Below are 24597 nucleotides of genomic sequence, written 5' to 3'. Positions count from 1 at the left end.
TAATAGTTTGAATGTACCTGATTTAATGTGGACATTGATCCACTTGCACTTTAGCTTTGTACACGGAGATAAGAAAGGGTCTATTTCCATCCTTCTGCATGCTGAGTGCCAGCTGAGCCAACACCATTTGTTGAATAGGCTGTCCCTTTTCCACTGAATGTTTACAGCTCGTTTGTTAAAAATCAAGTGACTGCATGTGTGAGGGTTCTTTTCTGGATCTTCTATTCTGTTCCATTGACCAGCATGCCTATCTCTGTACCAGGATCATGGGTTTTTTAACACAATTACCTTGTAATATAGCTTGAGGTCAGGGATGGTGATTCCCACAGATGTTTTCTTGTTGTTAAGGATAGATTTCAATATTCTAGGTTTTTTGTTATTCCAGATGAATATTGCTCTTTCCAAATCCATGAAGAATTGAGTTGGAATTTTGATGGGGATTGCATTGAATCTGTAGATTGCTTTTAGTAAGATAGCCATTTTTACAATATTGATTCTTCCAATTCATGGGCTTGGGAGATCTTTCCATCTTCTAAGATCTTCTTTGATTTCCTTCCTCAGAGATTTGAAGTTCTTGTCATAAAGGTTTTTTGCCTGCTTAGTTAGAGTCACACTAAGGTATTTCATATTGTTTGTGACTATTGGGAAGGATATCTTTGCCCTAATTTCTTTCTCAGCATGTTTGTCCTTTGAGTAGAGGAAGGCTACTGATTTGTTTGAGTTAATTTTATATCCAGCCACATTGCTGAAGTTGTTTATCAGCTATAAAATTTCTCTGATGGAATTTTTGGGTCACTTAAATATAGTATTATGTCATCTGCAAATAGTAATATTTTTACTTCTTTCTTTGTGAAAAAAGGCTCCTAAGGAAATCATTGTCAATAACAATTTTTTAATATAAATTGAATTACAGCAGTGTTATAATAAGAGGCTGGTAGATGAGGAAAGAGAGAGGAAAGAGGGGGAGGAACAGGAAAAACTGTAAGAAGTAGGAAGAAAAAAAGCAGGCAGAAAAAAAGAGGGAGCAAGGTGAGAAGAAGAGTAATAACAAACACACTAAAGAAGCAAAATACAGAATACCTGATTCTCTCCTTTAGTGAATAGTAATGCCTTCTTTATGCTCTCCCTATGGGGTTTCTTTGGATAGAAACATTAAGGTAAGTACTTAACAAAAAATTCTCAGAATATTTGCAATAGAAAGAGATGGTGCTATAAATTTCAGACACAATTATTGAAAATTCTGACAATTATATGATATATAAAATGACCCTAATTTATTATTAGATAACCTCTGTCATTAAGGCAAAAGGCACTCATTTTCTTGCTTTGATGATAATATCACAGTGTGGAGAAAGCTGGACAAGTCATAAATGACTTATTAATAGTATTAATCAGAGAAATTCTTAAACAACAGTAATATAAGAGCCATCTAAAATTAGTTTATAAATACTTCTGTCAAATAATCAAATATATAATAAAGATTGCTATCAAACCTTTAAAAAATAAAGTACTGACAAAAGTATATTTATGTAGTTTTATGCCAAAATGCTTTTGAAAATCTGTACATGTATCTGTTTGTTTTTAAATAAAGTTGTAAGAAAAAAATAATAAAAGTCTTAAAAGAAAAAAAGTTTAAGGCAGCTATAGAAATAACATTGTCAATCACATGGTAAAATATACATTAAAAAATAAAACACGTGATGAGCACTTACTTGAGTTAGAGGATAACAGTTACGTATTCTGGAAGAATACCTTTACTGTCTCCTCAGAATGAATTGAACATGAAAGTTTTAAATAACTTTCAAAACCTGTTTATCTCAAAAAAAAAAAAAAAAAATAACGTCTCTTTGTTATGCTAGGATGAATTTCCCCTCCCAATACTCAATTGGTTTCATATCATCTGAGTTATCTGTTCTCTACTACAATCTGACATTAACAATGCATAAGTTATAAACAATATGCCTTTCTAAGTAGGACGATGGAAATTTCAGATGTCCTGCTCTTTTCTACCAAGGACACAAATCACTCAATCCTACTCTCCACACTCTCCCCAGTGATTCCAGAGCTACATCAGCTCTGCGAATATCACATTCTTTCATTTTCAGTGCTCCTTATTTTTATTTAATTTGAGTTCCAAATGACAAATAATTAGCAGCAGGCAATTTGACAACATTATATTTCCATGAGTGTTTGTTTAGTTAACAGTCACTGTTAATTATTTAGTACCATCATTAATGACTCAGATTCATTGCAATCAGAGACTTTTCGAGAAATAAAGTAGTATATTTAGAAGATTTGAAATTTTCTATGACCCTAGACACTCACTAGGGTTTAAAAACTTATTCTTGATAGAAAAGTAAACAAAAAATTCTTTGATCCAAAATACTATTAATCAAAACAGGGCACAGTATCTTTTCTATTATTACTTTCACACTCCTCACATTAAGAGTTAAGCTTTTTTGGAGTACAGAGCACATTGCATGATAGTTAAGGTCTAAGAGATTTTGAATCATCTGTTTCTGGCAAAGAAAATTTGACCGTGAAACCTGAACTTCTTGGAAACGTGTCTGAGACCAGAATGACAGTAAATATTCCTGGTACTGGATAAAGAAGATCACGTGGAAGAAAGATGATGGAGACAAAGGCAGTAATTATTTCTTCAGCCTCTTAGATTTCAACTGCATGGAGATTTTGACTTAAGCTTGTCCACTTATAGTATAATCTTCTGTTTACAAAAACTGTGATATAAAACTAATGACCTGACCTGGACCAGCAGAGGCCTAGAGATAAAGGCCTGGTGAGAAGGTGATCCAAGTAGCCAGGGGGCAGAGAGATCTTTGTTGAGCGTGCACGGAAAGCACGCCCCTGCCCTGCCTGACCCAGGGTCTAGGAACCCAGCATGGGGACCTCTGTTCCCACCCGGCAGCTTTGGGGTGCAGAACAGGGCTCAGACCATCCACCACCTGGACCAGCAGAGCCACAGAGATAAAGGCCTGGTGAGAAGGTGATCTGAAAGCACACCACTCCCCTGCCTGACTCAGGGTCTAGGAACCCAGCATTGGGACCTCTGTTCCCACCCAGTGGCTTTGGGACACAGAACAGTGCTCAGACCCTCCGCCACCTGGACCAGTGGAGATCCAGGGACACAGGCCAGGTACAAGGGAAAGGCAAGAACCAATCACTGACATCAAGATGGCAAGAAGAAAGTGAAAGAGCATATCCCAGGGAAACCAAGACAACCTGGCAACACTAGAACTCACCTCTCCCATCACAGGAAAAAGCAGAATGCAAAACGCTCCAGAAAAAGAAGACTCAGACATGAAATCCTGCCTCAAGATGATGATGGAGATACTTAAACAAGTACAGGAAGAAAAAAATAAAGAATTAAAAGCTTTTAAAGAAGAAACAAGAAAAACACTGAAAGAACTCAAGAACTAAAAGAAAACAGAACCAAACAAATGAAGGAAATGAAGAAGGAATTTAAAACAGAAATGAATGCAATAATGAAAACACTAAAAGAGATAACCCACGAAGTAGATATCCTAAAGGAAGAAGTAAAAACATCACTCTTTGCAGATGACATGATAGTGTACTTAAGCGATCCCACAACTTTGACCAGAGAAGTCTTTCAGCTGATAAAGAAGTTCAGCAAAGTGGCTAGATACAAAATTAACTCAAACAAATCAGTAGCCTTCCTATATTCAAAGGACAAACATTGGAGAAAGAAATTAGGGAAAAGATACCCTTCACAATAGTCACAAATCTATTAAATATCTTGGTGTGACTCTATCTGAGCAAGTGAAGGACCTGTATGACAAGAACTTCAAACCTCTAAAGAAGGAAATCGAGGAAGATCTCAGAAAATGGAAAGATCTCCCATGCTCATGGATTGGAAGGATCAACATTTTAGAAATGGCCATCTTACCAAAAGCAATCTACAGATTCAATGCAATCTCCATCAAAATTCCAACCCAGTTCTTCATTGAGTTGGAAAGATCAATGGGCAATTTCATATGGAATAACAGAAGACCCAGAAGAGCGAAATCCATCCTCAACAACAAGAAAATATCTGCGGGAATCACTATCGCTGACCTCTAGCTATATTACAAGGCAATTGTGCTGAAAACTGCATGGTACTGGTACAGAAATAGGCATGTGGATCAATGGAATAGAATAGAAGATCCAGAAATGAGCCCTCATGTATATGGTCACCTGATTTTTGACCAAGGAGCTGTAAACATTCAATGGAAAAAGGACAGCCTATTCAACAAATGATGCTGGTCCAACTGGCACTCAGCATGCAAAAGAATGAAAGTAGACCCATTCTTATCTCCTTGTACAAAGCTCAAGTGTAAGTGGATCAAAGATCTCCACATTAAACCAGATACACTGAAACTATTAGAGGAGAACGTAGAAAAAACCTTAGAAGACATAGGCACAGGAGAAACTTTTCTGAACAAAACACCAGTGGCTCAAGCTCTAAGGTCAAAGATTAACAAATGGGACTTAATGAGATTGCAAAGTTTCTGTAAGGATAAGGACATTGTCAAGAAAACAAAACAGCAGCCAACAGAATGGGAAAAGATATTTACCAACTCCACAACAGATAGAGGCCTAATATCCAAGGTATACAAAGAACTCAAAAAGGTAGACACCAGAGAATCAAACAACCCTATAAAAATGGGGTACAGAGCTAAACAAAACATTCTCAATTGAGGAATATGGATTGTCTGTGAAACATCTAAGGAAGTGCTCAACATTTTTAGCCATCAGGGAAATGCAAATCAAAACCCTGAGATTACACTTTACACCAGTCAGATTGGTCAAGATCCAAAACTCAGAGGACAGCAGATGTTGGCGAGGTTGTGGAGAAAGAGGAACACTTCCCTACTGTTGGTGGGGTTGTAAACTAATACAACCACTCTTGAAATCAGTCTGGTGATTCCTCAGAAAATTGTAAATAGTACTACCTGAAGACCCAGCTATTCCACTTCTGGGCATATACCCCAGAGGCACTCCAATATACAACAAAGATACATGCACCACAATGTTCATAGCAGCTCTATTTATAATAGCCAGAAGCTGGAAGGAACCCAGATGTCCTTCAGTAGATGAATGGATACAAAAATTGTGGTACATTTACACAATAGAGTACTACTCAGCCATCAGAAACAATGACTTAACCAAATTCTCAAGAAAATGGTTATATCTAGAAATATCATCCTGAGTGAGGGAACCCAGTCACAAAAGAACAGACATAATATGCAGTCACTGATAGTGTGATGCTAACCCCAGAAGCTTGGACTGCCCCAGAAACAACTCACAAACTGTGTGAAGTTCAAGAAAAAAAAAAAAAAAAAAAACATTAGGCTCAATCCTTACACACTGAGAAAATGTTGACTTATTCCGGGTTACCTTTTGCTTTGCATGTACTTTTTGCTCATTTTAACTAGTAAGATCCTAATACAGAGTCAAACCTTAAAAAAAATGCTTAAAAAAAAAAAACTAATGACCTTTTAATCCAATATCTTCATGACGAAATAGTTCATCTTTCCTAAGCCTTCCTTCATCATGTTAAATAAAATTAAAGATCTTCACTTATTTTAAATCTTCCAGTGTTCATAAAGCTTGCCTATTCTTTTTTTAACCAAGTCTCACTTGCCATATGTGTCTCAAATTATCTAGAGAAATACATAAATTCTTTTTGACTTAAGAAACACTGTTTGGCTGTGCTGTTTACTAATGTCAGATATGGGGGAGTAAGTAGTGCTCTTAGTGGTCTGTGAATAAAATCTACTTAAATGAATATCTGAATATGGTGTAAAAGGTAATGGTGGAAAAAGATAACTATAAAAGAGTGAAAGCAGACCTACTGAATTATAAAAATGTTCATGAGAAACACACAGAAGGAATGTCCACATAGTAACTGGAATAATAGCCTTCAGTGAGACCAATTACTATACACAATCAACCATGTATTTAAAAGTTAAATTTACTTCTTTGTAAATTATTTTTATAGTGATAGAATTACAACATAATTAAATCATTTTCTATTTCTCCAATCCAAACACTCTCATTAGACCTGCCTTACTGACTTTCATATTTATGGCTTCTTTTCACTAATTATTGGTGTGTGTGTGTCTATGTCTATGTGTGTGTGTGTGTGTTTACTCATATACAAATTTTGTAAAAGACAGACTGGGTAATTTCTTGGAGATACTTTTATCCCTGACACTGCAGAATAAATGGGGAAAAGGACATTCTTTAATAACTGAGTATACTGTGATATATTTTCTCATTATGAAAGTGGATGTCTTGAAATTCTTCATAGGTTGTCCTTATTAAATTTTCTCTGAAGACCATCAAGAGTGTTTTATTTGTTTGTTGCTTGTTTTTTTTTTTTTTTTTTTCTGAAATGTGATTTACTTCTAATGGGCTGTTATTTTTATTGGCCAATGGTAGAGAAAGTCCCTGTCATTTTATTTTTTATAATTGTCACATAATTTCAGAGTAACCATAATTATAATAGAAAGGGTTTATGGAAAAATACACAGGCCCTTCACCCTCATCCTTGCTTTCTTGCCTCGCAGGAGGTCTGTTATAACCAGGAACATAGATGAGCCCCTCCAGTCACTAATACCTGCCCCATCTGGGACCTCCACAGAGCCTAGCTGATCCAGAACATATCTCCCCTACCAGAGCCCCATCATTCCTCCTGACTGCAGGTCTTCCCACGGAATGTCAAGCACAGCTGCTCCTCTCCTGAAACCTACAGTCTGCCTGTCTCCCAAGAGGTCTACATTAACCAGGAACACAATAAGCCTGTTCTAACCAGGGACTTAAGAGGTCTCCCATAACCAGAAACAGCACTGTTTGCCTCCAAGAAGGCCTGTTTTAACCCATGTAACAGAACTCTACCTCCCTCCAATAATAGACAGGTTCTCTGAAGAGAAAACCAGGCAAGTTAACACCAGAGATAGCCATATGGTAAGAAGCAACTACAAGAATATAAACAATAGAAGTGAATATAATTTGGCATCATCAAAGCCAAGTTTTCCAAACACAGCAAGCCCTGAGTGCCCTAAAACACATGAAGCGCAAGATTCTGACCTTAAAAAAAATCTTATAAAGATGATGGAGGACTTCAAGGAGGATATATATATATATATATATATATATATATATATATATATATATATATATATATATATATATCCCTTTAAAAATACATGAAAGCACAGGCAAACACGTAGATGACTTTAAAGAAGAAATACATAAATCCTTTAAAGAAATGCAGGAATCTGCAATTATGGGAATAAATCAAACCTAACTGCCAAGACATAAAAATTGAAAAAGAAATATTGCAGAAATCACAAAGGCAGGCAACACTGGAGATAGAAAACCTATGAAAGAGATTAGGAGCTACAGAAGCATGCATCACCAACAGAATACTAGAGATGCCATAATGATACTGAAACAATGGTCAAAGAAACATGAAGTGAAAAAGCTCCTGATCCAAAACATGCAGGAAATTCAGGAGATAAGGAAAGGACCAAACCTATGAATACTAGAAATAGAAGAGAGTGAAGATTCCCAGTTGAAAGACCTTGAAAACACCTTCAACAAAATCATAGAAGAAAAGTTCTCTAAGCTAAAGGAAGCGATGGCAAATAGCTGACAAGAAACCTGGGGAACACCACATAGACTAGACGAGAAAATGAAATCCTCCTATCACATAATAATCAAAACACTAAATGCACAAAAACTTAATAAATAGAAAAAAAGGAAAGCATGTATTTTTAAATTTTCTACCTCAGTACCTCTACCTTCATCTCCCAGTTACTATTCTTTCAACTGTTTCTGTTTCTTTGCTTAGTATTTGGAGAACATAGTTCAGCAAGTGTCCTTGTGGTATGGTGAGGTGTCTTGTGGGTATCTGTCCAGGAGTGTTTGTTATATCTGGGTATTGAAGTAGAAATATTCCTAATTTTCTGAGAAATGACCACATGTATTTCCAGAGTGGCCATACAAGATTGCACTTGTAACAGAAGAGTGCTCCATTTGTTTCATTTTCTCTACAGCATGCTCTGTCTCATGAGTTTTTGATTTTAGCCATTGTGATAGGTATAAGATAGAACTTCAGAGTTATTTTTATTTGCATTTCCCTGGTGGCTAAGATTGTTGAAAATTTCTTTAAGTGCAACTCAGCCATCTGAGATTCCTCAGTTGAGAATTCTCTGTTTAGCTCTGTGCCCCATTTTTAAATTAGGTTATTTGTTTTTCTGGAGTCTAACTTCCTGAATTATTTATAAAATTTGGATATTAGCCCTTTGTCTGATGCAGGATCAGTAAAGGCATTTTCCCAATCTGTAGGCTGCTGTTTTGCCCTCTTGACTGTGTTCTTTGTCTTACAGAGACTTTTCAGATTCTTGAGGTCTTGTTTGTGTTATTTATTGATTTTAGTGCCTGAGCTATTGGTGTTCTGTTCAGGACACTGTCTCTTGCCCCAATCCATTCAAGGCTTTTTTCCACTTTCTATCCTATTATATTTAAGGGGTCTAGTTTTAGGTTGTGGTCTTCGATTTGCCTGAGTACAGCACTGGTGAGGTTAAGAACCTGAGGGCAGATGTGTGAAATAGGCAAGAAGAGTTATTGACCAAGAGGTGCAGTTCCCACTCTGGTACTGAGACAACTTCAGCTACCTTAATTTACACATCTATTTTTTAACAGTTCAAAAGGTTTCACATTTATTTTTTCCATTTTCTCATGTATAATCTTCTTTAAGAATTTCCAGTGCTTGACAATAACGTACACGTTGTTCTTTTTTCACTACTTCCGTCACTCAACTTCTAAGGTTTCCTGCCAACCTGGAAATGATAGCAAGAAAGAGGAAACAAACAAACAGTTAACACCTAACGCAGCACAGTGGCAAATAACTGAGTGTCTGTGGTGGGTAGAAATTGTGGTTACAGTATAAAAAATTATAAATTACTTTCCAAGGAAATTCTGATTTAATTATTGGAATCTAGCATCTCCCTATTTCCTAATCTGGACATCTAATTTTCTAACGCCCAGGGCTCTCAGAATATTGATAACCTGAGTCACTTCTTGGTCCTTGCTTGCTGCTCCTCTGAATTAAGTCTTAGAGCTAACAGTCTAACAAGACCTTTCTAATTGTTTTTCTTCCCAGTTTTTCTATATTATGTAATCTACTGATCTTTTTCTGAAGATTGCCTAAAGCAATGCAGCAAAGTGATTTAGGAATGAAAACCTCAAAAGAGTGAGCCAACGTTAATTGTGTCACATATTTTCCATAGTGATGAGGGACTGGGTAATGCGCATAGAGTTGAAACCCTTTTACATTTGGGTATTTTAGAAACACAGAAAAACAAAACTTTGGAAAACAGATTGCATTGAAAAATATCTAATTGTTGTATGGAACAGGTTGATAGGAAAATTATGATTAGAAATAAGTTTCCATTAGAAGAGAACCTTGGCATGTTAGTTGATATACCCAGACCATGGCCTTGTGTTTTCTCAAACACATCACCATTTTTAGCAAACAGAGGAGTATTTTGATCTATTCCACTCCCACAATCCTCAGAGACAAACAAGGATAAATCATAATTTGAGCTTTCTTTTTCTGATTCTGGGGAAATGGCAGTTACAAAGTAGAAGTAAATACTTCCAACCACAATATTAAGAATGCAAATATAAGACAAAAGTGAACCAAGTATTCCCCCATAAAAGGCCAGGAAAGTCTGTATGAATATCCTCACTGTTCCATGCCAAATCAGGACCTAATTCTTCAGGCCTTGCCATAAGGAGAACTGTCTACATTACACCCAGGCACCTTTCTCAGCAAAAATTGGTCACATCCCCTAGCTTGTTCAGGGTGATAAACATGGATCAATTTGCATTCTTCTAATATGTAAGCATCTATTCAGACCAGCTTCATTTGTTGAAGATGCTGTCTTTTTTCTATTATATGGTTAAGCTTCATTGTCAAATATTAAGTACCCATAGGTGTACATGTTTGTTTCATGGTCTTTAGTTCAATTCCATTGATCAACCTGTCTCTTTCTATACCAACTCCATGCAGTTTTTATAACTATTGCTCTGCATTACCACTTGAGATCAGGAAGGGCGATACTTTGGAAGTTTTTTGTTATACAGGATTGCATTAGGTATCCTGGGTTTTAAATATTTCAGTACAAAGTTGAGTTTGTCCTCTCAAGGTCAGTAAAGAATTGTGTTGGAATTTGGATGGGGATTGCATCGAATCTGTAGATTGCTTTTGGTAGGGTGGCCATCTTCACTGTGTTTATCCTGCTGATCCACAAGTATGCGAGACCCTTCCATCTTCAAATACCATCTGAAATTTCTTTTTACAGAAATCTGAAGTTCTTGTTTCACTTATGTGGTTAGAGTTAACTTAAGATATTTTATACTATTTTGGTTATTGTGAGAGAGTGTTGTTCCTCTAATTTCTTGTTTAGGCCATTATTCATCTGTATAAAGTAGGGCCATTGATTTGGTTTTTAGTTAATTTTATATCCAGCTACTTAAAATGTTTATAAGCTGTGGAGCTGTCCTGTAGAATTTTGGATGTCACAAATGTATCCTATCATATAATCTGCAAATAATATTAATTAACTTGATTTGTAATTTATATCACCTTTATTATTCATTTATTTATTTTTGCTCTGGCTAGAAGTTCAAGTACTATATTGAAGAGACAAGAGAGTGGGCAGCCTTGTTCCTAATTTTAGTGGAATTACTTTAAGTTTCTCTCCATTTAATTTGATGTTGGCCATTGTTTTGGTTTATGTTGCGTTTACTGGTTTAGGTATGTTCCATGTATCCCTGATTTCTCTAAGACTTTTAACATGAAGGGATGCTGAATTTTGCCAAAGGCTGTTTCAACATGTTATGAGACGATCATGTGTTTCCCTTTTTCTATTTACTTTGTTTACATGGTGCATTACATTGATGGATTTTTATATATTCCACCCATGCATCTTTGGACGAAGCTACTTGATCAAGGCAGATGATGTTTATGATGTGGTTTTTGATCCTGCTTTTATTTTATTGAGTATTTTTGCATTCATATTCACAAAAAATGGTACAAAATTCTTTCTTTGTTGAGTTTTTTTTGTGGTTTAGATGTCTGGGTGACTGTGTCCTCACAGAAGGAGCTTAACAATGTTTCTTCTGTTTCTAAACCATCTGTCCCTAGCCCTCCCCCCTGTGTGTGTGTGTATCTTTTCATGAATTTCTCTATTCTCTTAGCAATTATAGAACTGTTTATATTGTTTATGTGATCTTGATATAATTTTGCAGAATGAATTCTATCAAAAACTCATCCATGCAATTTAAAGTTTTCAATTTTGTGGAATAGAGTCTTTAAATTTAAGACTTTATGATTCTTTGAATTTCCTCAATGTCTGTTATTATGTTCTCCTTTTCATTTCTGAGTTTGTTTTAGGCTAAACAATGGAGATCAGGGCACAGTACAAAGGTCACCTAAGCTGGCTGTTCGGCCAAGTGGACCCATTTAGGAAGGGATTGATGGGAAAGGGTTCCAAGCATGTTGCTCCTTCCCCCAACCTCAGGCCTCCGTAAGGAAATATGATCTTCTTGGGGTTTCAGTGGGCCCTTTGGGAGGGCAGGGCAAGCAGTCTGTCTGTTTCTCACTATGTTCGGAGAATTTTTTCTTTTTCTGTGTATTAAACCAAGTGAAATTTTCTTTCATTTTTGTCAGTACAGTAAAATATCCTGTAAAGGATGACTTTGAATCCAATGCAAAATGGTTTGAATACATTATTTTCTTCCATAGTCCCTTGTATGTGATTCCTTGAATCCCAATGGTGACAGTCGAATGGAAGGCAAGCCTGGACAAAGGATCTGACTGGCTTTGTGATTAAAAGCTTCAGGACACTTCCACTTTCCACTCTCTGTTTCCTGTGTTCCATGATTAATTTTCCTGATGCTGACACCTGCACCAGAGTAGATTCCCATCTTTCCAGAATAATACAACAAATAACTTTTTTCTTCTAAGTTACCTTGGTTATGACACTTTCGCACTGCATGACAGTTGCTGATGCATCGGGTTACAGTCTGACATCAAGGGAAAAACACAGGGATGAACCTAAAGCATCTAGACACACCCCCAGTAAAGAGCAGAAAGAAAGATGATAAACCATGTGTGCATGAAAACGTCTTCCAGCTTTGGTGTTTTCCAGTTCAGTACCTACTAATGATAGGGTGCAGCTTGCATTCTGGGTGGGTCCCCCCACCTCAGTTAATCTATGCAAAAAAAATTCCCTATCAAGAATGCTTACAGGTCAATCTAAACTAAACAACCCATCATTGAGGGTCTCCCCAGGTGACTTCTAGATTGTGTTGACATTTTCAACTAACCATCATCACTACCTTTAATATAACCTGTTAATATATAAGGGTAATATTGACATAGCTTATATTACATGAAAAAGCAAAGGAGAATTCAACTTATGCAATTTGACTTCTAAAATGTTCAACTTACTTGTTCATATAAAGCATGAAGAGATGTTTCAATTTTATGATATTCACTCCAGATAATTTGAAAACAGTAAAGGAGCGGTACGAACTTGCTACAGTTAAGAAAGAAAGAAAAGACAAATATGCATATATTCAATTTTCTGTAATACCATCAGTGCTGTTTGAAGCTTAGCTGCTCACCAATTTTATTCTCTGTACATACTTCCCACAAGTCAGTAGTCAATCTATTTTTTTCTAAATAAAAGATACATCTAAGTGAGGACAAAATCACACTATGGCTGTGTTCCAGGCATCTTGCTTCCTGTGCCTGTGTGCTGAACCGAAATATATTCACAGGCATGGCAAGCTAATGGCAGAGAATCTGCTTATTCAGAAAGAAAATAATGGATGTCGTGTAAACAGAAACACTTATCGGAAGGTGTTATGTGAATACAATTTTCATTTTGATCTTCAAGGTGAAATATTAATGAAATGCTTTCCTGATAATGTTGCTCATTGAAAAAGTAATTAGTATAAAACTATATCTCTCTTTGAAGTGTTTATAGTCATTGGAGGGTCATATTAGGGATGTCTGAGTTCCCAGAGTGCTAATATTATACTGCTATTTATACAAAAGGAAAGATTAAAAGAAACAGTTGTTCTTTTGATTGTGTGTGCATATATATATGTGTGTGTGTGTGTGTGTGTGTGTGTGTGTGATTACTTATTTCAGAGAGACTCTTTCCTAAATAGCCTGTCTTATGACCTAAAATTTTGCTCCTGAGATAACTTTTATTATCTATGAAGTAAACAAAACAAACTAGGTATCATTTAGAAACTTCTAGTTTGGGCTAACATGATTAATAATTTACATTTTTTCTTTTATTTTTTAAAATGGATTTTGTTTATAGCATATGATTTATTATATTACATATGTAAGATATTTATTAAAAGTTATTGTATCAAATGTACAGATATAATTAAAAGAAGCTAGCTATTTTATTTATAACAATTATAAGAGATCCAGGGAATGTTATAATTTCAAAAAAATTAAGATTGTAGTAAATGCCTTACTTTTGTGAGTTCATCTAACAAACACCAATATTTTCCCAAGAATATGTATTTTTATTGCTAGAATATCAGTTAAATAATTAACAACAAAGTAATTCTCAGAATAGTTTCTAAATGTCGGGTGTGATTATTTTTCTAATTTAGTTTTCTTGTAATTCATAATCCACAAAGAAACTGACTTTATATAATGTGAGTGTATCCTTACATGTGCTAGCAGATTTGTAGTTGTAATAGGGAGAGACTGTGAGAGTGTTTTTTGACCATTGCATTAAAGATTAAGTAAAGATGCATAGCCTTGTTTCTAGTTTTCAGCAAATGCACACTCTTAAAGGGCCCCATACTCTTTCAAACCTCTCATCAGTCCACCACTGATTTGTTCTTACAGAAAAAAAAATTTGTTAAATATCTTTTACATTTGGGGAATTTAGTTCCCCCTACGTCCAGCTCTCTTCTTTCTCTCACTATTTAGCTTAGTGGCTAATTTGAAATATTTTACCTCCAAATTTACTCTCCTGCTCAGTATTTCCATGTTCTTCAGAATCCAGTAATTGTTTTAATCTCCCTGACCTTGAACCAAATAGAATAGTGATTTATGTTTTAGTACTGTGGAGCTTTGTTTTATTCTTATTTATGTCTTTAATATTTGTTTTGCCACACTGAGAGTGATGGAAGACAATGTATGTGAATTTGTATTTACATCTATAATACATGCAGAATGTAAGACATATGCTATGGCACTGTAAAATAATTTGAAAGCATATTCTAATTTAGTACATGTCACATAACAAAACATGCAGTGTTGTAGGTGATAATTGAAGATCTATTCATATGCTATCATCAACATTTATGTTAATGGAAAGTATAAATTTAACTGACAAAGCTTAGAGTGTGTGCACTACCCTATGCCACGTATTTTAAGGAACAGCAATAGGCTCCCGCATACTATGTGAGTATACCAGAATATCTTGTGATGCGGTGTGAATTGGGTAGGACGAAATAGTTACGTATAGATGAGTACATGCCTGTGGATCATTTGTTCTGTGTTCGTGAAATAGTGACATAGTTCCTAAGCTTAAGGAAATGTTAAGAGAAACAAGTACTTCTGTAGTTAATGGTGAATTTGACCTTCTGGTTTCCTTCTGCATCTTGAAGCACCAGGCATATTGCTTTGATGAAAAATGTAATAATTATACAAAGAAAAAGATAAACTTATCAAACTGAGCTGATGAAAACTAATGTGTATTCATGATCAAGCTTGGAAGGTTGGTACAAGTACAGCCAGTACTAAGAAGACATGACCAATGTAGATGATGTATGACCTGGGGTATGTCTAGTGGTTGGGCAGCTCACATAATCACTATACTCTAGGGATTGCACTAGACTGCATTTCTACCTAGCATTACACACCACATAAAGCATGACACTTTGATGGGTTAGCTAGTGGGGCTTAGGAGGCTGTTGGCAGTTGAGTGCAGCTCATGGTTGCTTTGGGAGGGAGATGCAGTTTATTATTTACAATAGACAATTGGTGATAAAATGCTGAGAGAGAGCAAAAGCAACTCAAGGAAGAGCATATTACAGTCTTGCCATCTAGTGGTATAGAGGCCATCATGGTTGAGAAAGTTTGGTGTGGCAGCAGGAAAATGAAGATTTGGCTGATCCCATCACATCAGCACAGGAAGATGAGAGAAGAAACAAGGAATAGGAGGTAACTATAATCCTTCAAAACGTACCCCATTGGTACACTTTTCCCAGCACAGTGCGGCAGGCTAATGGTTCTTTTCCAAACAGGTTACCAACTTAAGATCAAGTGATCAAATCCAGAAGCCTACAGGGAATCAGTGGTGCCATTCTTGTGTGTAAAGCATGCTGGAATCCTGTCAAAGAGGTAGAGGAGACCAAGATACCTAAGTCTCTGATTCTTTAATTTTAATTTAGTCTTCTCTGAGATGTTGTGCGTGGGTTGGTGTTGCACTTCCACTGGAAGCACAGCCATGCTCCGTAGTTCCCAGTACCAGGAATCCTCTCTAGAATCCTCCTCTGGAATTCTGGGGATATTCATTGCAGTAGGCTTCTTTCTATCTCATCCCCTGAAATGCCCCCCAATCCCCCACATTCCAATCATTTCACCTAGTACTCTCTCACTCAATACACCCTGCCACTGGCTCCCAAACCTCCCAAAAATCTGTTCTATTTCCCATTCCTAGAAAGATACATGAACCAATTCCCCTTAGTCCCTCCTTATTATTAGGCCTGTCTGGATCTGTGATTATCCTTTGCTTTTTTGTTAATGTCCACTGATGAGTGAATACATATCAATTTTGTCTTGCTGGGTCTGGGTTATCTCACTCAGAATGATTATTTTTCCTACCAACATCTATTTGCTTGTAAGTTTCATGATGTCATTGTTTTTAACAACTGAATAATACTCCATTGTGTAAATGTATCATATTTTCTTTATCCATTCATTTGTTGAGAAACATTGAGGTTGTACCTAGTTTCTGGGTCTGGTAAAAGTAGGACTAGCCCTTATATGTTCATGTGTTTGAAAACTTGGCTATAGAAGCTTCCACTATTAGTAGGTGTGGCTTTGTTGGAGTGTGGTCTTGTTGGGGAAATGATACCACAGTGGTTGCTGGGTCTGAGGTCTGATATGTTCATGCAATGGTCAGTGAGGAACAGTCTCTTCCTATTGCCTGCGGATCGAGATATAGAACTCTCACCTCTTTCTTCAGCACCATGTCTTCCTGCAAGTTACTAAGCTTCCCACCATGATGATAATGGACTATACTTCTGGAACTGTAAGCTAACCCAAATTAAATGTTCATTATTTAAAAAATGACACGTTCATAGTTGTCTCTTTACAGAAATAAAATCTTAACTAAAACACTGGCTATTATAAATAAGTGCTATTGTTAAGTAAGTGTCCTTGTGGTTAAATGAATCATCTTTTACATATATGCCCATAAATAGTATAGCTAAGTTTTGTGTAATCTCAAATTAGCTTCAAAATACAGACTGTATAAAGAAAAAAAGTGGTTTCTAGCTCCTAATTCATAACAATTATTAAGGAAGTTATACAACTTATATCATTAAATAAAGTAATTGTTTATTTTCTGATAATGAGAATTACCCAAAAGTTTGAGAGATAGCTCCTTTAAATATGCCCATTTATAAATTTATAGTGTATAATAATTTCATCGTCCTTATATGTCTCTATGAACATTTGTGCCATGGATCTAAATATACAGCTTAGTAGCTAAAGGATTCTCTTCCAGAGAGTATAGGTTCAATTTCCAATGCCCACATGCTGGGTAAACATTGTCTGTCACTACAGGTACAGGGAATTTGACTCCTTTTCTGGCTTTTACAGGACACAGACACACAAGTGTTATACAGATATACAAATAAACAAAACATTTATATACAAAAATGTAATTAGAAAAGAATTGTTTTTCTAAACTCTTCAGATATAACCTGAAACTTTTATTAAAGTACTGGGAAGCATTCAATTGAAATTTTATTGCAATTATATAGAAAATATCAGCCAGAAAAGGAAGGGGTTATTAATATATTAATACAAGTCAAAGCAGCACTGATGTATTAAACTTTTGAGAACATCATATATTTTATGCATGAAATAGTTCTATTCTTTGGTTTAACATTTTAAAAAGAGAAAATGTCACCTGAGTTAGGCCTCTCAGTTTGAGTTATTCCAAAAAAGACACAGCAAAAGAATTACAGAGAAAGAGGCAGGGACAAACTGAACATTTACGGTAAGCACCTTTGATAAAAATGGAAACCTTTATCGGGGGCAAGATTTGCACAGGGAAGTTATATTTCTTGAAGTGTACTTTGACTCTCAAGTATTATCACCTTCCATAGTTCTGGTGAGCAAGCTGACTTTCATCATTTGATGGATTTGTTTATATACTATGGGTACAGGAGAAAAGAACCACCCACCTGATGGCTATAGCAGACAAAGGAAGTTATACAAACTCAGTCCATGATGTGCAGGGAAAAAAATGTACAGAACTACTGGCTTGCACTTTAAAACTCTGCTTTTGAGCAAAATAAGTTTACCAGAAAATGTGGGGTGGAGGTTCAGGCTCACATTTATGCTCATAGACTTTCCTGTAAATTAAAGTAATTTCTGAAAATAAGGTCCCCAAACTCATTTTCTTAGGACATTGCAAACGAGTGGAAATAGTGAGGTGAACTTACATTAAAAGAATATGGCCAATGGTTGAAGTGATGGATTAAATATTTTCAAGGTGCCTTTAAAATGACATAAATAGCAATTCATTTGACTAACACACATTTATATTAAATGAGGTTAGATAAATAGTATTAAAGACATTTATTTCATCAGTGTTTTCCATAAAATGAAATTTAAAGGCAAAAGACTAAAAAGGTATAGATATCAATTAAATAGCTTTTGTCTTTTGGATTGGTATTTGTAACAGTGTCTCTCTGTGTTACAGAGTGGCTATAAATCATTGATCTTTCTTCTTCAGCAGCCTCAGTGTTGATGATTCTAACATACAGTGAGATACTTGGTTCAGAATATTTTCTTATTTACACCAAACATAGGAAAAAACTTCCCATTTTGAGAAAAAAAATGTATTTACCTTTTTTTAGTATATTCCAGCCTTCTTCAACACAACATTTCTAGAAGAATAATTTTTTTGGAGTTGACATTAAACTGAAATTTCTAATGTCAGGATGAAATCTGGCCAACATGGCTGCAGTATATTTTCCTTTTCTATTTTAAAATCTTTCACCTTGTTTAGTGTCCTGGTTAACATTTCCTTGTTTGTTTTTGTTTTGCTGTTGTTGCTTGTTTGTTTCAACTCTATAGAATCTAGATTCTTCTGGGGAAAGATATTTCAGTTGAGAAAATACCTCAATCAGATTGTCTTTGGTAAAGTCTATGGACATTTTTCTTTAAAGGCCATTGATGTAGGAGGGCTCAGGACACTATAGGTGATGCCATCCCTGGGCAAGTGCTCTCGCATCTTATAAGAGTAGGCTGAGGAATCCTAAGAAGCAAGCTATGAAAGAGCATACCTGCCTGGCTGCTGCTTTATGTTCCTGCTTTGTTGGTTTGGTTTGCTTTTTGGGTTTTGTTTGTTTTTTTTTTAATCAAACGACTTTATTTTAAAAAACAGAGATAAATGTACAGATTTTAAAAGCATTTTTTGCATAAAACTATATGAATATATTTTTGTCTGTATTTGATTTTTTTAAAAGAACTAATAGTGTGCATTGAAATCTTACTAGTTACAATGAGCATAAAGTACGTGTATAAACAAAATATAATGCGGAAATAGTCAAAGTTTTCTTGGTGTGTAAAGATAAAACATAGTGATTTTTAAATACCAAGAATTTTCATAAGGCTACATTCTTAGCTCTTGAATTATTATTGATTTAAGGTCTAGGAGTATCCCACTCTGAGAAAGTGCTATACACTTTTTTTTCTAAGAAGGACAGAGGCTTCCACTTTTTGACCTTTCCTTTTATTTATTTATTTATTTATTTATTTATTTATTTATTTATTTATTCTGAGCTTCATATGGTCTTATGGTCTGTGTGTTGTTTCTTAGGTATTCACAGGTTTCTGGGGCTAGTATCCAATTATCAGTGACTGCATATTATGTCTTTTCTTTTGTGACTGGGTTGCCTCACTCAGGAGGATGTTCTTTAGATCCATCCATTTGCCTAGGAATTTCATAAAGTCATTGGTTCTTTTTCTTTTTCATCATTCCAAAAATCTTTAATAAAATACTTGAAAGCTTCACATAGTCATATACCCATCATAACCAAGTTGCTTTATCCAAGAGATAAAGGGATGGTTTAATGTACATCAATAAGTGTAGTAAATTATGCAAGTGAAGACCAAAGCTACCTGATCATCTCAGTAAATGCAGAAACAGCCTTCGACAAAATTCAACATGACTTTATGATAAAAGTCACAGAGAAGGTAAAATTGGAGGAGACAAACCTCAGCACAATAGAGGCTACATGAAAGTCATTGTTTCTAATAGCTGAGTAGTACTCCATTGTGTAAATGTACCACAATTTCTGTATCCATTCACCTACTGAAGGTCTTGAGTTTGTTTTCTGACTTACCTTAATAAAGGAGAATTTTAAGGCAAATAAACAACCCTTTCTTCTCCAGGTTGCATTTGGTCATGGTGTTTTATTACAGCAATAAAAACCTATTAAAAAAGTTTTACACACAGTTCAATTTTGTGTACTAAAAAAGTTTGTTATAACTAATTTATTCTCTCACATCACGATTTTCCTTCTCTTTACTTTGAAAAATCTCATGGATGTGAATAAGAAAATACTTGTAAAAGAATTTTAAAACTCTCAACCATACTTGTAAATACAAAGGATAAATTATCAGCTTTGTTCATAATTAAGACTGATTATCCTTGTCAGCCTCTACTGATTACCTGTAACACTTCAAATTTTTTTCGGACTTGTTAGGTTCAGTGCTGTCATTATGCATGTCTTTTGTGTGTGATGGTGTGTTTTATTTGATATTTGTTTGTGTGTTGTATTCTTTCTCTTTTTAATGTGATTTTTAAATTGTTTCTCATAATTTGTTTTCAATTCCTCCTTACCACAGTTTCTCTTCCTTCCATTTCCCTCAACATCCCTCTTCCCTTTCCCCTCAGAGCCACAACTCTTCTATCCATTTCCCTTAAAAAAAAAAAAAAAAAAAAAAAAAAAAAAAAAAAAGAGCAGGCATCCCAGGGATATCAGTAGAGCACAGCATAAAAAGATACAGTAAAAATGGACACAATTCCTCATTTCTGTGCTGGATAAAACAACCCAGTACAAGAGGAAGGGTCCCAAAAACAGGCAAAAGGGTCAGAAACATCTTCCACTCTCACTGTTAGGAGTCCGACAGAAATACCAAGCTAAGAACTATAAAATACATGCAGAGGAACTAGGTGTGACTTAAGCACCTGTATTGCTATGATTTCATAGATTCTTCTTTCTTCTTGCATCTAGAAAGTGAGTAAAACAACAGGTACCCTGGTCCTATGGTTCTATTTATCACTTCTACCACATTTCCCTAGTCTTAAATATAAAGATAGGATTGTAGATGTACGAACTGAGGTTCTGTACCCAAAGTTCATGTATCCTCTGAATTTTAAATGATAGTAGATTTTTACAACAGTCTAGTTCTACTGAAATCAGAAGCTTCTTTGATGAATCATATCTATACTTACTAGCAGACAAAATACTTAGAGTATAGCTATGAATTATATTTTTATGGAAAATAACATTAGTAGGTTCTTCTCTATACTTGGAGACCTTTTCACCATTCATATTGGGCAAAGTTCTCAGTATCAAATAAAACTTTCCACCTATTAATTTAGCATTAAGTTCAGAAGATTCTTATGTAATGGAGAATATCTTATATAACGGACCATTGTTGTTTTTAGGCTTTGTAGATGAGTAGTAAAAATGTTAAATGAAATAAATGATACAAAGTGTTCCTTTTTAGAGGAAGCTTTGAGTATACATGTTTGCATATAGGTGTTACAGAATAAGAGATTCACACTATCTATCAATAATTTAAAAGGCAAGATAGAAAATTAAATTTTAAGCAATTAGTGAAAAAAATAATATTTTCATGAGAATCTGCTGCCACTTGAGTATCTATAGAATCATCAGTCTTTCAAGGGCATGGTCTATATGTTAATCTGCTTCAGTGTTTCTTTGAATACTTAATTTAACTTTAATAAAATATGGTTTCAGTTATACTCACTAGAACATGTAATATATTCAAGTATGTTTATGTTATTTATTGGAATATTAATTTCAGAAGCCTCAACACCCATTAATATAAATAAATTTGTAAAAAATGAAGAAATGAATTATTACACAGAGTTCATGGAAAACACAGAATTATAGTTTCTACTGATTTCTGTTGAGAAAAATATCTCTCAGTTCATGATACCATGTCACAACTGGATTATTTTATCCACACAATATTCTCATACTAGTGGAGTTCAATTAAACTTTGTTAAGTTTGGCCATGTAGAGGGTAATGATGCAAATTAGAAAAGTTGCTTACATTTTTATATTTTAAATGCATTTATTTCTTATTATAGAAGAAATGACTTGGTCAAACCAGTACTGGTGAAACATTTTGCAATTTCTTTCAAAATAGTGACAAAATACTAACTGTGAGCGAACCACGTTGCCCCTCAAACCAGGTAACTGCAAGTCTTTGGTCTCTATTATAGCACTAAGGAATTTAGCAGGATTATCAAATTGATATTTTCTTATTTCCATTTCTCATATTTTTCATTGGATCTCTAGACCTGCTGATACTGCATATCTGCTTCTTTGTGAGTCCTCATTATCTAAATGTGTCATTCCTTCCTTTACGTCAGAACTACCTTTAGATTTTCTGCTTGTGTGTAAACACCCTCTTGGGAGAGGAATAAAATCTGAGAAAATAATCCTATCCACGAAGCATTTATTTTTTTTTTTTAGCATTGCAAGTCTATATACCCATTTGGATATTTCTAAGTTGAAAGGCAAAGCCCTAAGCTTCTAACACTAATTGACTGGAACCTCAGACTTGAGCCAGTATGTGAGGACTGTCTGTAAAAATGTTTTCTTTGACAAACCTTTAATTTTAAAGGTGCGTGTCAATAATCACCTTTATTCTTTGTCCAAAGTCAACTGAATGTGAAGACTTAGTTGTAAACTCTTCATTGATTCTGGTGTTTCTCATTGATCTAGAATCTGAATGGTTAGCACCTTCTATGCAGTCAAAACCTCATCATTCTTTCATTCCCACCATAGTTAAAAGAGTCAGAAGCTTTCTGCTTCAACCTCCTGCTGTGTTCTGTTCTCTGAACAACCAGGCTTCTTTGGCAAGGTCTACATGCCAGCTGCCAGCTGCTTTCTTAACTTAGATAACTCTCTGGCCTTCCACAGACCTCCATTTCTCTCTGTCTCTCTCTGTCTCTCTATCTCTGTCTCTGTCTCTCTCTCTCTCTCTGTCTCTCTTCTCTCTCTCTCTCTCTCTCTCTCTCTCTCTCTCTCTCTCTCTCTCTCTCTCTCTCTCTCTCTCTCTCTCTCAATAACATTTATATCCAGACTATTTCATGCTACTTTATTTGTTTGTTCCCTTATGCTACAGAATTTTGAAACCATAGTATCACCAGAATGAAAAAGAGGAGCTGACAGCCTGTTGGTTTGCAGCCAAATAGTAGTGTTTAATGTTTTTCAGTTAATCGCAATGAGGTCACTGATAAACCTACTGTACAGAAATACAGACATAGTTGGATTTCAGAACTGTTATGCCATATACATCTAATAAAATATTTATATGAGGGACAGGGTTGCTATCCCGCAGTCAAAACTCTGACCCATAATTATTCCTGTCTGAAAGAATTGCAGGAATGGAAATGAAGAAGAGCCTGAGGAAAAGAAGCTCCAGAGACAGGCCTAAAAGGGGATACAACTCAATGGGAGTCCTCAAGGCCTGATACCATTACTGAGGCTCTGGAATGATCACACAAAAAGGAACATAACAATGCTGCCCTCCAAAAGACCCAACAAGCATCTGAAAAAGTCAGATGCAGGTTAGGGATCTAACCAAAGAACAGAAGCTGTTGACCCTGTGGCTAAAATAGGGAAACCCTGTAATAAGACCAGCAGTCTCAATTAACTTGGATGCTGAGGTCTCTCAGACACTGAATCTCGAACCAGGCAGCATACATCAGCTGATATGAGGCCCCCAACACAAATACAGCAGAGGACACTTGGGTCTGTATTCAGTCAGAGAAGATGCACCTAACCCTGGAGAGACTAGGAGGTGCCAGGGAGTTTAGAGGTCTGGCAGGGTAGGTGGAGTGAAGACATCTTTGTGGACAGGGGGCAGAAAGGAGGTATGGGATGTGGAACTTAGGAAGGTGGACCTGGAGGGGAACAAAATCTTGAGTGTAAAATAAAATAAAATAAAGTAAAATAAAATAAGGGAAAAAAGAAAATAAGCAATTTCTTCCCCCAAAGCAAAGCAGGCAAGAGAACAAACACACTCATGGAAATTAAAATTATAATGGTAGAGATTGTTAATTTTGGAACCATGGGCCACAGTTTATGAAAGGAACAAATCCCCTGAGAAGTTAATTTGATAACTTGACAAATACCTTAAAAACTTTTCACTGTCATCCACAAATTACAATACCACCTTGTGAAATTTCTTATCTCTATCCACCTTCCAAATGTGATTTTTCTTTTTACTATCTAGGGATCTTCAACTAGAAGAGAATTGCCCTACTGTTATTAAATAATCACATATTTTAGATTATGTCAATAGTTTATATTGCTCAACTTTCTTTCCAGAGACACTACCATTTTGAGGCCTAGTTTATATATATATATATATATATTTACTATACATTTGTTTCCCCAATGTCATATATATGGAATTTTAGTGTCCCCAAAATGACGTTAAAATAAATAGTATGCTTATTCGTCTCAACAGGATAGCCACAGGTACACAGGTAAGAATTTGATCTCCAGTACTTCGTTGGTTGACTTTAAATGTGTGTATGTGTGTGTGTGTGTGTGTGTGTGTGTGTGTGTGTGTGTGTGTTGTTTCTGATCCATGAATTGCTTCTCATTTCTTGTCATTCCATGATTGAAATTCTGTAAAAGTTAAATTTATCACAATTAAATAATTCTAAGCATTGTCTCTCCAGAATAAGAGATGCATTGTTTCAGTTTACTTTTCTGTTTTTTTTCCTGTGGTTGATTTATACTAATATTTAATATACTAATATTTAATATCTTTTAATAAACACCCAAAATTATATCACCTGCATAAAATTTACGAACCCTCTTCTTTCCCTATTATGTTCTGAAAATGTTATTACTAAAGTCACATATTCAGCAAAGAGGGGGATTTTCTGTTGATTCTGTCAAATGTCCCCACAAGGCACTCATTTCCTGTGAGTGCTC

The sequence above is a fragment of the Micromys minutus genome, assembly GCF_963924665.1.
Source record: "Micromys minutus genome assembly, chromosome: 6".
NCBI classification, from domain to species: Eukaryota; Metazoa; Chordata; class Mammalia; order Rodentia; family Muridae; genus Micromys; species Micromys minutus.
Note: the sequence above shows the minus strand (reverse complement) of the source record.